This window comes from Myotis myotis, unplaced genomic scaffold (genome assembly GCF_014108235.1).
Source record: "Myotis myotis isolate mMyoMyo1 unplaced genomic scaffold, mMyoMyo1.p scaffold_m19_p_4, whole genome shotgun sequence".
NCBI lineage: Eukaryota > Metazoa > Chordata > Mammalia > Chiroptera > Vespertilionidae > Myotis > Myotis myotis.
Window position 1 is genome coordinate 126,732,530 of NW_023416346.1, and position 13,919 is coordinate 126,746,448.

The 13,919-nt window shown below is 41.0% G+C and overlaps 1 protein-coding gene and 1 pseudogene across 1 annotated transcript in view; both read left to right on the top strand.

The window, feature by feature from the left end:
* The window catches only part of GPM6B (glycoprotein M6B), a 144,314-nt gene that overhangs the window by 85,062 nt on the left and 45,333 nt on the right, over positions 1–13,919 (top strand). The window lies entirely within an intron of this gene.
* On the top strand, positions 2,150–9,702 carry LOC118654265 (annotated as a pseudogene).

Sequence of the window (13,919 nt, forward strand, 5' to 3'; positions counted from 1 at the left end):
TTGTGGTGACAGTTGCAACCATTGAATTTGAACAAGTGAAAAGGGAGGAATAATCTAAAAACCATTGAATTATACACATTAAATGAGTGAATTATAGGGTACTTTTTTAATGGCTTAATCATACCAGTGAAAGAAATATGTTGAATAAATATTAATAATATTTTATGTTCTACCTATTGACTCATTTTAATTAGACAAATATGCATCTCTAATTACTGCTGTTGTGTGCCTAAGGCTGATGGGTTTGGGTAGGTCTTTTTGACCATGGAAATAGTTGTTCTTTAATCAGGTCAATAAAACAATTACTGCTGGCAGATGGATGTGCCTCCTGTTCAACATCGAGGTCATTTTGAGCCCCTGGGCTTCACAAACTGTAGGTGGAAATTTAAAACCACTTGGTGTTTCTACATATTGAGCCCTACCAATGTAATATGTTAAATATGTAAATTTACACTTTACAATATACTTTGCCAAATTTTTCATCTCTGGTAATGAAGTGCTATTTACTTACCTATTTCTTTAAAGAGATGCCACTATGTGGTCCATTTTTTATTTGTTTCAGATAGAAAAAGTATACTCCTACTTTAAAAGCCATAGGACATAAGCATTGCAAATAATCTGATAATTATTATTTGAAAAATCAGTGAGTTCTCATTGAATGTGACAACATTTTTCTAAAGTTAGGCTAAGTATTTTGGCATGGCACCAGAGAAGTAACATATATAGTCCTTGTCCCATCAGAGGTCAAAGTGTTTTTGTAATGTAAGACTTAAATAAATACATGGATGCTTTGGAGAAAAAGATAGAATGTCATAATGTGATAAATTGGGGAGCATAGACCTGAGATGTGGTCAGAACTTCATCATTGGGGGGGGGAGGATTCCCATAAGCTGTAGCCTTTGAATTATGCCTTGAAAATGAATAGAATTAGCACAAGTGGGAGGGGAGATGGAAGAGTGAGAAGGAAACTGGTCCGAGAGGCAGAGGCAAGAGGTACAGTACTTGTGAGTAACCAAGAGGGGCATGGCGGGTGAGCATGGATAACTCCGTTTGGAGGAAGGTGATCACATGAGTCTGAGAGTCAACCTAAGCTAGTAGGCAGGGGTTGCATTGTAGATTGCAGGAACAACTCAATGAAAGTGTTAATTTAGAACAGACATACTTTGATCTGGAATTTGAGATGGGAGATTGTGAAGATTAATAACCAGTTAGACAGCTGTTGCTACCATCCAAGTCTGAGGTAAAGAGAGATTGGATAAAGGACCAAGGAGAAATTTGGACTTCTCTCTCTCTCTCTCTCTCTCTCTCTCTCTCTCTCTCTCTCTCTCTCTCTCTCTCACACACACACACACACACACACACACACACACACACACACACACATCTGGTAAGTAATCCAAATAATCCAATGTGGAAAAGTCATAACCAGCTAATATGTTTTTGAGAGAGAGAATGTATATGGTGTACAGAGGGGTTTTATAGAATTTCAATGACCGTTCCAAACAACATGGTGTTGTGGGAATCTATTATGAACATTATACAGATGTAGACATGGATGTCCAGAGAGGTAGAAGTTAGATCTCGCACACACAATGATGAACTTTGATCCCTGTCAGGGGGACCTGGGCCTGGGGGAGGGGGCTATGCAGAGGCATAGTTGGGAAGCAAAGCAGATGGCCCCGACATCATTTTCAGGGGCCTTCTAGCATGGGCCGCCTTCCAGAACAAGCTAAGCTGAGCTGGCCCCTGGCTCCATCGTGGCCCTTGGGAGAGCTCTGACATTCGGAATCTCCTGGGCCTGTCTTTCCTGGAGGCCCTGAAAACCAATGTGCCTGGGCCATGATGAAGGCACTGGAGCCGTGTGAAGAAGGGTGTCATTGTAAGCACCCATGATGGTCTTGAGTTACTGTTCAAGGGCAGAGCCCTTTCAAAGAATTCAATTGAGCCCCAGAAATCTTAATTTCTCCCCCTCCAATTGAGACTCAGTCTTTTGGAGAATTAATATTTAGTGGCATGGAACACAAATCATTTCTTCTGCTGACCCCTTACATATTTACTAGATGGATGTTTTTATGACCTTTCAAACATTCCAGTCTGGTTTGTCAGCCTGTGCCTGTTGCAGCTTTAGGACTCTCCTTGAGCAAAGACGATGGTGACAGGGACAGCCTCTGAGGAAAGGTGACGTCAAGTGATGGCTTGCATCGCACAGCCATTCTCAGGGTAATCGAAGCATACCTGTTACCTTTCAGCCCTTTTTTTAATTTCTGAAGAGTGGAAACGTATAAATAAACATGGAAAATGTGTTCCCTCCGAGGACTTCCCTGAATAAGTAGTTCCAACAACTGGATTTCTTCATTTTGTCAATTTCTCCAGGAGGAAGGTAGCTGTCACGCTCCATCACAAGATTGGAGGAAGAGTTTAGGGTTTGTAATTATTTTTTTAATCAAAGAGTTTAATTGCAGTTTAGTGACAAGAGGGAGGATGTTTATTAGACAGTGACCCAATAAATATTTTCTAATAAATGTTGAGTCCATTCGAGAGGAGGCTTGCTTTAAGAAAATTGAAAAACACAAGCCGCTTTGAGGGAGGCAAATCATTACATTCAGACACTGTTGCTAAGAGCAGCCCTGCCTTTCCCTCCTCCTCTCTCTCCCCTGCTTTTAAAAAGCTGAAGCTCAAAAGCCTTCATTGTGTGGAGGGGAGAAATATGCTAATTTGAGGCACATTTCCCCTCTGAGTCTTTTTTTTCCGGCCTGTCATAGCTGAGATATGAATGATGATAAAGAGAGAAGACGGCTTTTTGCAGTGCTCCGGGCACCCTATTGTGCAGGGAGAAAGGAGATGAATAGGGTGACAACTGCAGTCACCCAGCGAAGCCCCTTGAGTCTGTGGGCTGCCTAGAGCTGAGTGGTTTCTCATGGGTTTGCTCTGCCCTCCCTTCAGGCACCTCCACTTGTCATCTATGCTAGACAGCCACGTTCTACAGGGGACTCGGGCTGCCCCCATCAGAGGAAGGCTGTGTGCTTAAAATTATTAAATGCGTCAGGGTAGGGAAATTATGCAGGGACTGAGGGTGGAGGTTGGGGCCTTCCTCCTAGACAAGGCATAGCCAAGAAAAAAGAAATCGGTGTTTTGAAATGGCAGCAAAAGCTTGATGATGCCTAGGCCATGATTGCACAGTTATCTACATACTTGTGCTTTTAAAGCCCTGTCTTCTCACAATTTAATACAATTTGGGTTGTGTTTATTTTTCTCAAATCTTCAGCTTATTCAGTTGGCTCTGTCCTTGGATAACTAAATGTGTAGCTAGATTTTTATGCGTTAAGCTTGAATTTTTATGTGGCAAATTTAGTCAGTATTGGGCGCGGAATCCTACAGTCGACCATAGGAAAAACACGTTTTCCTTCCTGCTCTGACTGGCTGATTTTTATGCAGGAAAGTGCATTGATTTAATTCCTTCTGGGCACATTTTAGCTCAGTTAGTTTTTTTAAATGTGTGAATTTTATAACTGAAGAATAATGCGTGTATTACCAAAGAGCTATTAAGACCTGCAAAAGTACTTCCAAATTGAAATTTCACATGACTCATTGGAGGCAATTTGTATATTTGTCATGTATACTTGTAGTGTATTCTATATAGCTCATGAAAGTGAATTGTATACCACCGTGTGAAGCTATAAAATGAATGTTAATTGAATTCTAGGTTTGTGTTGGGTACTTAGTAAATAATAATGGTGCAATAGTCCCTCGGGCCAAAGCCGGTTTGGCTCAGTGGATAGAGCATCGGCCTGTGGACTGAAAGGTCCCAGGTTCGATTCCGGTCAAGGGCATGTACCTGGGTTGCGGGCATATCCCCAGTAGGAGATGTGCAGGAGGCAGCTGATCGATGTTTCTCTCTCATCGATGTTTCTAACTCTCTATCTCTCTCCCTTCCTCTCTGTAAAAAATCAATAAAATATATTATAAAAAAAAAATAGTCCCTCGGTATCCTTGGGGAATTGGCTCCAGGACCCTCCTTGTGGATGCCAAAATCTGACGATGCTCAAGTATTTACATAAAACCCATAGAGTTGGCCCTCTGTATTCCTGAGTTGTGCATTTTGGGATTCAACCAAACATGGGTCAAAAATATTCAAGAAAAAAAAATCCAGAAAATTGATCCCTAAACAATACCTACTTACATAGAATTGACATTTTATTAGGCATTCTATGTCACCTAGAAATGATTTAAAGTATACAGGAGGATGTGCGACATAGGTTCTATAAAAATACTATACTGAAAGCTAGTGCATAACCTTGTTGAGATCCTCAGATTTTGTTTGGAGGGAGGGTCATGGAACCAGTGCCCTGAGAATGGACTGTATTTAGGCTACAGCAGGATATGCCTACAAACCATTTCGTTTCCATGGATTCAGCGTAGTGCGCGGCACGTGGAAAATTCAAGTTTTGCTTTTTGGAATTTTCTGAGATTTTTCCCCCCAAATATATTTTATCTGCAGTTGGTTGAATCTGCGGATGCAAACCCTAGAGATGCAAAACCCACAGATACAGAGGGCGGACTGTACTATGCTTTAAGTGTGAAACAATATAGGATGTCTTTATTGCAATAGTCTCTAATGTGCTTATTTAAAACAAAAACATTGCATACTTTTTCTCTTTTTGATAAACTTACAAAAGTTAAAACATGGTAAGTCTTTGCACAGTAAAAATGGAATTCATAGAACTTCTTTGGATAGAAACTAGGATTATAGCTGGTTCATTCACCTCGACAAAGAAGTAGCTCATGTGGCGGATGCATGTAGGTACTGACTGAGACTGTGGATTTGTTTCTACCTTAAATTAAGGCCTGGGCTCTGTTCACTAACATGGTAAGTATGCTTTAGCGTTTAAAAAAACCCACAGGTTATAAACAGCTACTATTCATCTATTTTTCTAATTGAAATCATAGCAGCTCAAGGGTCTCGTAGTGAAGAAGCGATCAGCCATCTATTTTAGTGACTTAAAGTGCCAACTGCTACTGGTGGCAAGCCCAAGACTTGTCTCATGCAAACTTGCAGAGATCACACAGCAATGATTTAACACATTTTATTTGTCCCTTTATTTAACCTCAACTGATGGCATGAGCCAACGTTTAAGAGCCACGTCATTCTGAGTTAGGTCTTGCGTGTTTCTGAGCCAGCTTTGTCAGACCTGTGAGCTGCTGCGCTGCTCTTACCTCCAGGAGCCGAAAGCTAGTACATCACATTGTTGAGCATTTTTCACATGTAGCAGTGATCATGCACTTATACATTTCACTCTCAACATGTAAAAGTTGAATGAAACTGGGAGTTTAGCAAACGCCAAAAGCGAGACGTCTTGCCCCTGATTTGAAACTCAGTGATGTGTAAAACTCTCTCAGAGTTCTTGATGGTTCAGGCTGACTGCTGATAATGGTGCTACAACTTGGAAACAGTCTTGTATAAAAATGGCTAGCCTTTATCTACATTACCATAATAGTTAACACTTACTATAGTGGCCAGGAACTGTTCTCACCACTTTACTACATTATCAATTAATCTTCCCTGTCACTTTAAACTGGATTGACTAAATACTATCCAGCAGCAAAGGTGAGGATCAGACACAGGAGTTTAGTGACTCGCTTACCTGGAAAAGCTGGGTCAAATCTTAAACTCCTAGTCTTTGCAGTGTGGTCTAATACTCTCCAAGAAACTATGAAATTTCTTGAAGTATTACAGGAAGTCAAGTCCGCTCCTTATCCCTCAGGACCCCATTCAGAGAATGATTCTTCTAGAGCAACGGTTCTCAACCTGTGGGTCGCGACCCCTTTGGCGGTCGAACAACCCTTTCACAGGGGTCACCTAAGACCATCCTGAAGATCAGATATTTACATGACGATTCATAACAGTAGCAACATAACAGTCATGAAGTAGCAACGAAAATAATTTTATGGTTGGGTCTCAACATGAGGAGCTATATTTAAAGGGCCAGAAGGTTGAGAACCACTGGGCTAGAGGCCTTCCTTGCCACAGGCAGCCACAGCCCTTATCTGCCATTCTCCCCCCAACTTCAGCTTTGCTCCATCTCTGCCCCAGTGGCTCCCCCATCCTCCATGGGTTGTATGAGTTCAAGGAGACTGAGGACCAGATCCTTGTTGGTGGCCAGTCAACAAAACCTGTAACACTTGCCCTGCGCCAGGAGGTAGGCCAGCATCAAGGAATGAATCAGGTGTGGAGCTTACACTCAGGGACTGTCCATTCTGGTGGGATCAGTACTCTGTGGTTCCAGCTGCCATGACAGTGCCCTCTGCATGAGGGGACAGGTAAAGATTTGCTGAATCAGAAGTGAATGTTGGTGTCCCTCTGCTCCCAAGAGCACCTTGGATCCTTGAATGAGAAATCATCTCCACTCTCTTTTTAGATCCCTAGTGCCTGGCACCATCCCTGCCACATGGCTGGCGCTTGTTAACATGTGTTAAGAAAATAACGACATTTTAAGATTTGAAATATTTATAACTTGTCTTAGGTGTTGCTAGCAGTAAATTACAGATATTTAAAAAGGAAAGAATTGGCCTTTGTCACCTTCTGTGTATTTCCAACTGTTAGCCTTAATATGTTTTCAATCCAGAAATAATGAGTTCTGAATTTTTGATGGGTGAGGAAGAAGAGGGCAAAAATAACGCAATAGAAATGTTCTGGCTGATAGCTCCACGGTTACAATTTTAGCCAGAGCTTTCAGAGAATGCTTAGGGCAGTCTCACTGGGATGCATCACAGCAAATAGACTAATTGCTTTTTATTCACAATGATAAAAGTAATCATGGGCAGATTAAACTATGTAATAATTTATCTTTCCCCCATTGCATATATTAAAATAAGTATGGGGTAAACATGCTTGAAATGTGTAGCTCATTTCTTTTCAATCTTCCACTAAGGTTGGCAGTAATTAGTGAAAATAATCAAATTACTTTCTAAAAAGAAGTAAATATACTGGATAATTAACATATTGACTGATCAACTATTTGGTGTGAACGTGACAAATTACCTGCCACTTTCACCCATGAAATTGACAGAGCAGAAGAAAAGGTTGCACAGCAAATCCCTCAAAACAAGATTTTTGACATTTTAAACAAGCTAATTGTCAGGATGGCCAATTAAAAATAAACATATTTAGATTTTCTAAATACATTTGAGTTTCATTTTATATCACCATGCCTTGTTCAATTTATCCTTTATATGCGACCCGAAGGGTCAGGCAGGCACTTTCTTTAAAAAGCTACAAACTCATATTTAGCTTCGGGAATTGAAGAATTAGCTCAAATCAGGAATTTCCTTGTTTTTCTCTGTTATTGCATTTCCTCTTTGGCACTATAATAACAACAGCTTGGATTCTTTTAATGCTTTGTCATTTTAAGTGCTTAGAGGCATTTTCTATTCCCCCAAAACAGCCATTCTCAGCTGTGGAACGTATCACACTCGTGTGGTACAATTAGTGAGAACTTAGAATCTCTTACTAAGAATGAAGCAAGATGTGCACTAATTTCCTTTTTGCTTTTATAAATGTCTCTCCCTTGCAGTTTGATCTGCTTTCCCAAGTGGGCAAGAATGAGTGGGAACTCAGCTTGAGAGCCGATTGCTAGTAATCCTAGGTTGCCCCTGAGAGTGGGTGGAGCAGGTGACCATTGTCCATCCATTATGCTCTGTCCAGGGCTGGTTGACAAGCTCCATCCTGGAGCTTTATTGCCTTTGTGAAAAGGCCTTTCCAAGCCCACTCCAGTCTCACCTATTAATCAGAACAGCTACTTTTTATGGAGTGTTCCTAGGTCTTGTGCAAAGCCCATGGCATGCATTAGCTCACTTAATCCAATGGCATGGCTTATCAGAGGCTTTTCATTAAAATGATAAATTGACGTTAACAAGCATTGATTTCCAAAGATTTATGTTGTCTTCTCTATTATACTCTGTCTTGGCCCAATACGATTGAACTTTTAAAAGGTATTTTGTAAAATACATGAATGTGTTTTTGCAAAGATATGATGTATATTTTGTGTCTGGTGTGTGCATTGCAGATTTGGCATTTGGGCCACAACCTAACAGAATATTTGCTTTGATAACTATACATCAGGCAAAAATAAGAGCACGTTTGGCTGTGAGTCAACAAATATGAATCTTTAGTCCTGTCTTTCCTGATTACAGACTGGAAAAGGAAAGAAGAGCTAGATGGCTTAACATTTTTCTTCCTGCTTTTAGAATGCTGTGTGCACATAACGTTTACTTTAAGGAGAGCCAGAAAATCAGGGAAGAATTGAACAAAATTCTTCTCATTGTCATTTCTGTGAAAAAATTCTAGGTGACTTGAGTCCAGTGATTTCACGTTGAATGCCTAGGTGGTAAAATGAATGTAAGTGGCCTGCCCTCTGAGCCCTGTGTGACATTGCCATCTGCATGGCACAGACCAAGTACAAAGCCCAGTAGCATAACACTAGAAACGTTCTCTGCATTGACATCTACCATCTAATAACCACTTTGAAAGCACATTAGGCCATTCTGATTCCACTTGAGTGTGTAAGTGACCTGAAGTTGTGGGTAGGTTGAAAGCACAGAATGAATGCAATGTTTTAAAGTGTACTAGCATGTTGCCAACCTTACATTATCCTAGTCCCAAAAATATGGGGAGGTAGCACTGTTTATGCCTGGTGTTCTCTAAAACTGAGGTGACAGCCAAGCACCTCCTCTCTGATTAGTGTAGCGTTGCTCTTAATCACGTGCATTCTTATGAGCTGCACATCAGTGATGCTTATTTATCTACTAGAGGCCCAGTGCATGAAATTCGTGCACGGGTAGGGTCCCTAGGCCTGGCCAACAATCAAGGCCAATTGGGGCCTTCCAGCTGCCGGCCGGGGCATCCCTTCCCCGACTGCTGGCTGCCAGCCAGGGCCTTCCTTCATTTCACGCCACCCCCAGGTGGTCAGTGCATGTCATAGCAAGCGATCGAACTCCCAGTCTCCTGGTTGAACTCCTGAGGGGACAATTTGCATATTAGCCTTTTATATGTATAGGTGGCCTGTTATTACACTGAAGTCCCAGGAGAACCTCTTTTTGCCACATTCTTTGAAAACCAAGCTGAGGTGAAGAAGGAACATGGAAAGCAATTCCTAAGATATCTAAGAGGATGTGAGAGTAAAATCTGCCTTCTAGTGATTAAGTGGCCTGGGATAGATAACTGGGGAACCGGCAGACAAGCTCTAAAGCAGTGGTTCTCAACCTTGGCTGCACATTAGAATCACCTGGGAGTCTTTTTACAATCCTGATTTCTGGGCCTCATCCTCCGGAAATTCTGTTTCTTTGTATGGGGTCGGGCCACAACATGAGTCACAAAGAAACAGAATTTCCGGAGGATGAGGCCCAGAAATCAGGATTTTTAAAAGATTCCCAGGTGATTCTCATGTGCAGCCCAGGTTGAGAACCACTGCTCTAGAGTCTGCCCTGGAATTGGAGAACCACTTAAGCAAGCTCCTGCTAGACCCGAGGACCATAGCTTCTTCCAACAATGAATATGATGTCTTGTGCTTCATGGGAAAGTACCTGGAGGAACAGAAGAGTACAAGCTACCTGCAGTGCCAGCTAGGATATCACAAGGAATGAGAAAATCAGGCCCTGGAGGAGGAAGACCCATTAAAAAAGCCTGGTGAAATGTTAGGTAAATAGACCTAACATCTAAACATCTAAAGGCAGCAAAGAAAGTCTTCTCATTATAGTAGATTCAAAAACCAGCTACTTGAGAATCTTAATCTTCTCCATTTGACAGAAGACTGCTCTCCTTCACTGGTATGTGTACAAATAAATCTCTTTTTTTGTATTATAAAAGGAAAAAAATGGGAAGGGTTTTATTAAGTGGCTTGCAAGGTCAGTGTAGATGAAATTCACCTGGTTTGGTGATCCTATCTTAAATTTTATATATATATATATATATATATATATATATATATATATATATTTCATTTTGCCAATACACTATGCCATTGATGTAAATTTATGAATACTATACAATTTAGAAGAAACTGAAATTACCTGACCCATCAAGTTAAGAGCCTTGTGAGTGGGTACTTGTCTGCTGGCCAGACCTCAGCATAGACTTTTCAGAAGTGGTGGATGTCAGCTCAGAAGAAAGCAAAGATAATAGGCTCTGGGAAACTAGACTCCAAGTTGAGTTCTAATGATGACAAAGATTCTGATTGGTTGAATGAACAATGTGAAGATGCAAGAGAAAAGTTTGAATAAAATTGATTCATAAAATGTTTTTGGGGGAAAAGCTATTTTTTTCTAATTTACTGTTATTTAAGTATGATAAGTTCACAAATTAAATATTTAAATAGAAAAAAATCAAGTTAGTTTGGTGTTACTTGTTCTTCAAGAACCTAGGTTGGCTTCTATATATTAGTTTCCTATTAGTGGTAGTCATGGGTGATCTGTTGAAAAATCTCTTCTAGAAATTTAGAGCAGGTTTGGTTTTTAAAAAATATATTTTTATTGATTTCAGAGAGGAAAGGAGAGGGAGAGAGATAGAAACATCATTGATCAGCTGCCTCCTGCACGCTGGGGATCGATCCCGCAACCTGGGCACGTGCCCTTGACTGGAAATAAACTCAGGACCCTTCAGTCCACAGGGTGATGCTCTATCCACTGAGCCAAACTGGCTAGGGCTACAACAGGTTTGGTCTCAGTTCCCAGCATCTCTCCACCTTCACATTGATTATCTGTAGCAGGTGTGCAGTCATGCCAAAAGTTCTCTCAGGATCCTGCTATCCGTTATTTGGGCCTGGAGACAAACTTACATCCAGCAAATGTGTCAACTTTCCCGTTTAGTCGTGACAAACACAAATTAAGTCACAGATATGGTTGTGTATACCTACAGGTGGTTGGCTTCATTCCCGTGTCCATTGATGAGGTCAGAGACCATACAGAGGTTGTCCTTCAGATTTTACCATTTCCTTTGAGGTGCTCTGAATCTGTAGATTCCCCAATATGAAGATATCATATGTGAATGAGGGATGTAAAATATTATTGGTATATTTCAGTGAGACTGCCAAGATTTACTCTTCACTGGTTTGCCTTTTCTATGTACTAAGATATTTTGTGTCTGACCTGGCAGGGATGGTTATTTCAAGTTGTCCCAATGGTTTCCATTTTCAAAGCCCACTGACTGTTTAGTGGAGTAAAGGATCTAAATGACTTCATCCCACTTCTCCTAATTTCCATCCCAGTAAATAAACAGAAGAGGAAATTGAATAAAATGTTCCATTTGAGTAAATGTGGATGTATTTAAAAGTATGTGGTTTTTTATTCTTTTTAGTGTAAATTTTTATCATCAGTAGATTAAATGAAATAGCTCACATTTTTGTGCAATTCATATTTTATACCAACCCTGGCCCACCCAGCAGGTGACCCAACGAGGCATTGGTTTTCCATAGACTTTCATCTGAGGGCTTTTGAATTATGTATCTACAAATCCTGGGGGTTTTCCTGAGCTAACAAGAGCAGGTGTTCTAATGTCAGAAAGCAAATTTCAAATACTCTGTCAAGCTATGTATTGGTAACTCTCAGATACTCTGTCAAGCTAAATGCTGGATAATCATACTCTTCTGTAAATCAATGGTTTTCAGATTTGCGTGTGTTTATTGAGATCACTTGGTGTGAGATTACTTGTCTGGGATGACAGTGTCCTTCATCTGAGTAGGTAGTGTTAGGAAGGTAACATCTAGAGTAGAGGAAAAAGAAGGTAACAGCCATGTGCTCACCTAAATTACCTCAATCTACTCTGGCAGTTTGAAGGCTGACAAATATCATAGTCCTTCTATCCTAGCCTATCAATAGCCTATTTTTATCATAAAAGGTACATAACTATATTGTTACAGTTGTACTAAAAATTATACTCCCAATCCATGAGGAGATCTTAACCAATCTTAAAGCTCTCTTTCTGTCAGATTTCTGTGTGAAACTCAATTTTTGTATATTCTATTGAATAACACTGTTTTATCTGTTTCATTTCTAAAATATATTTCCAAGTGAGTAATAGGGTCTAAATTTTATTATAAAATATTTTTGTAATGGTTTTACTAGTTTCCATTTTCTTTGTGCTTTTAGCAATATGAAGATAAGTTTAGTGTAACTGCTTTGAGAGCTTAAAGGACACAGATTAGTAGGATCAAAGCTGAGAAAAAGTTAATTGCACCACATACTTCCAAAGAAAGAGGTGCTGGCATCTTGCTCTAAAGAATGCCAGGAGCACAGTGGCATGCATCCCAGGGTATTCAAACGTCAGTTAGAGCAGATAAAATATATCATTTGAGGAGGAACAAGATGGCAGCATAGGTCAACACTGGCCACCACCTCCCACAACCACATCAAAATTACAACTAGTAAAATACAGAACAACCATCAGTGTAGATAGCTACCATTTGGAGTTGCTTACATTTATAACTGAGCAACTGAGGAGTGGTTAGAATGTGAAGAAGAAAATGGGTACAGTTACCCAAGGAGGTCTTCCAAAGGAGGCAGGCTTTGGGCTGTGCCTTTCAAGAAGGAAAGGGGAACTGGGAGGCAGTGTGAGTTTGAGTTTTGGCAGATGAGGTAAGGGAAATCCCCTGCACCCCAGGTTCACCCAGCTGTGAGGTTGAGCCACCAACTCTTCCTGACTAAGAGAATAGTCTAGCCACTGGGGATTCTGGATGCTCCAAAGACATGACTGAGATCCCAGTAGCTGTCTTTTCAATAGCTAACAGGTTTGGAAAACCTGCCTTTGTTCATATTGGCTGATGTGTGCTTGGTGGACAAGTTCATTGGGAGCTCATTGATGATGCGCCGCTCTTAGTGAGGCATCTGCTCTCCACACCAGGATGTGGTCATCGGGAAGCACGTTGTCAGTAGACTGGCTATCTAGCTCCTGAAGTATGTCTTGTATACATACAAGGAAGTACAAACTTTCCTTTTCAAATCAAAACCAGTTACAAAAAAGCCATCATCTGGACCTTGTTTCTGTTTTGACTTTAAGTGTGGCACCATCTAGGGGACCACTTCCCTCCCCGCCATGTGAGAAGACACACTGTGAGGAGGGTATTGTTTGTTTTCCTCCATCCACCTCTAGTCTCTAATCCCCTGGGTTTTTGCTCAGCTCTCTGATCCCCTGAAGACTCAGGTTCCCAAGCAATCTACACTCAAGGCAAGCTGCCTCCCTTACTAAGACCAAGAGCATCATGTCTTCTGTTATGTCGCCCGTAAAGTGGGGCTGATAATACCTCCCTCTTAGGGCTGTAATATGGACTAAATGAGGTAACAAATGCACCCTCTCAACATCAGACAGGTTGTCCCTTTAAGCTCCCTATCACCACCACCTCTTCTAAGATGAACTTACTTAAATCTTGGATCAACTTCTTTTCCTTTCCTCTTTCTGCATTCCCACTTCAGAGGAAGAAGTGTTCCGTCCTCCTACCCACAGCTGACCCTCCCCTGTGATCTCTATTTGTCATCTATTCACCCTCACTTGTATTTTCCTCTATTTCTCTTTCAACCGCTGCTTTCTTTTCAGCATAAAACATGTTGGGACTCTCTTCCTTACTGTGCCCCCCCACCCTCAATCTGCCTGAATCATTCTCTCACCTTCCCCTCACTATCAAATTTCTTTGAAAAGTTGGCTGTCCCGCTTCCTCTTCTCTACTTCCCAGTCCTTCATTAGCTCCTCTATGCACTGGGTTTTTATTCTAATCTTTCTACTGACACTGGTAAGGAAATTGGAATATTCCATTCCAGTGGCCTTTGCCAAGTCCTCGCCTTCTGGCTGCCTTGACTTTGGACCACCTTGTCCTTCTAAAAATTCCTTCCTCCCCTCTGCCAAGGCCCTGTCCTAGATCTCTTCCAATATTTTCTGC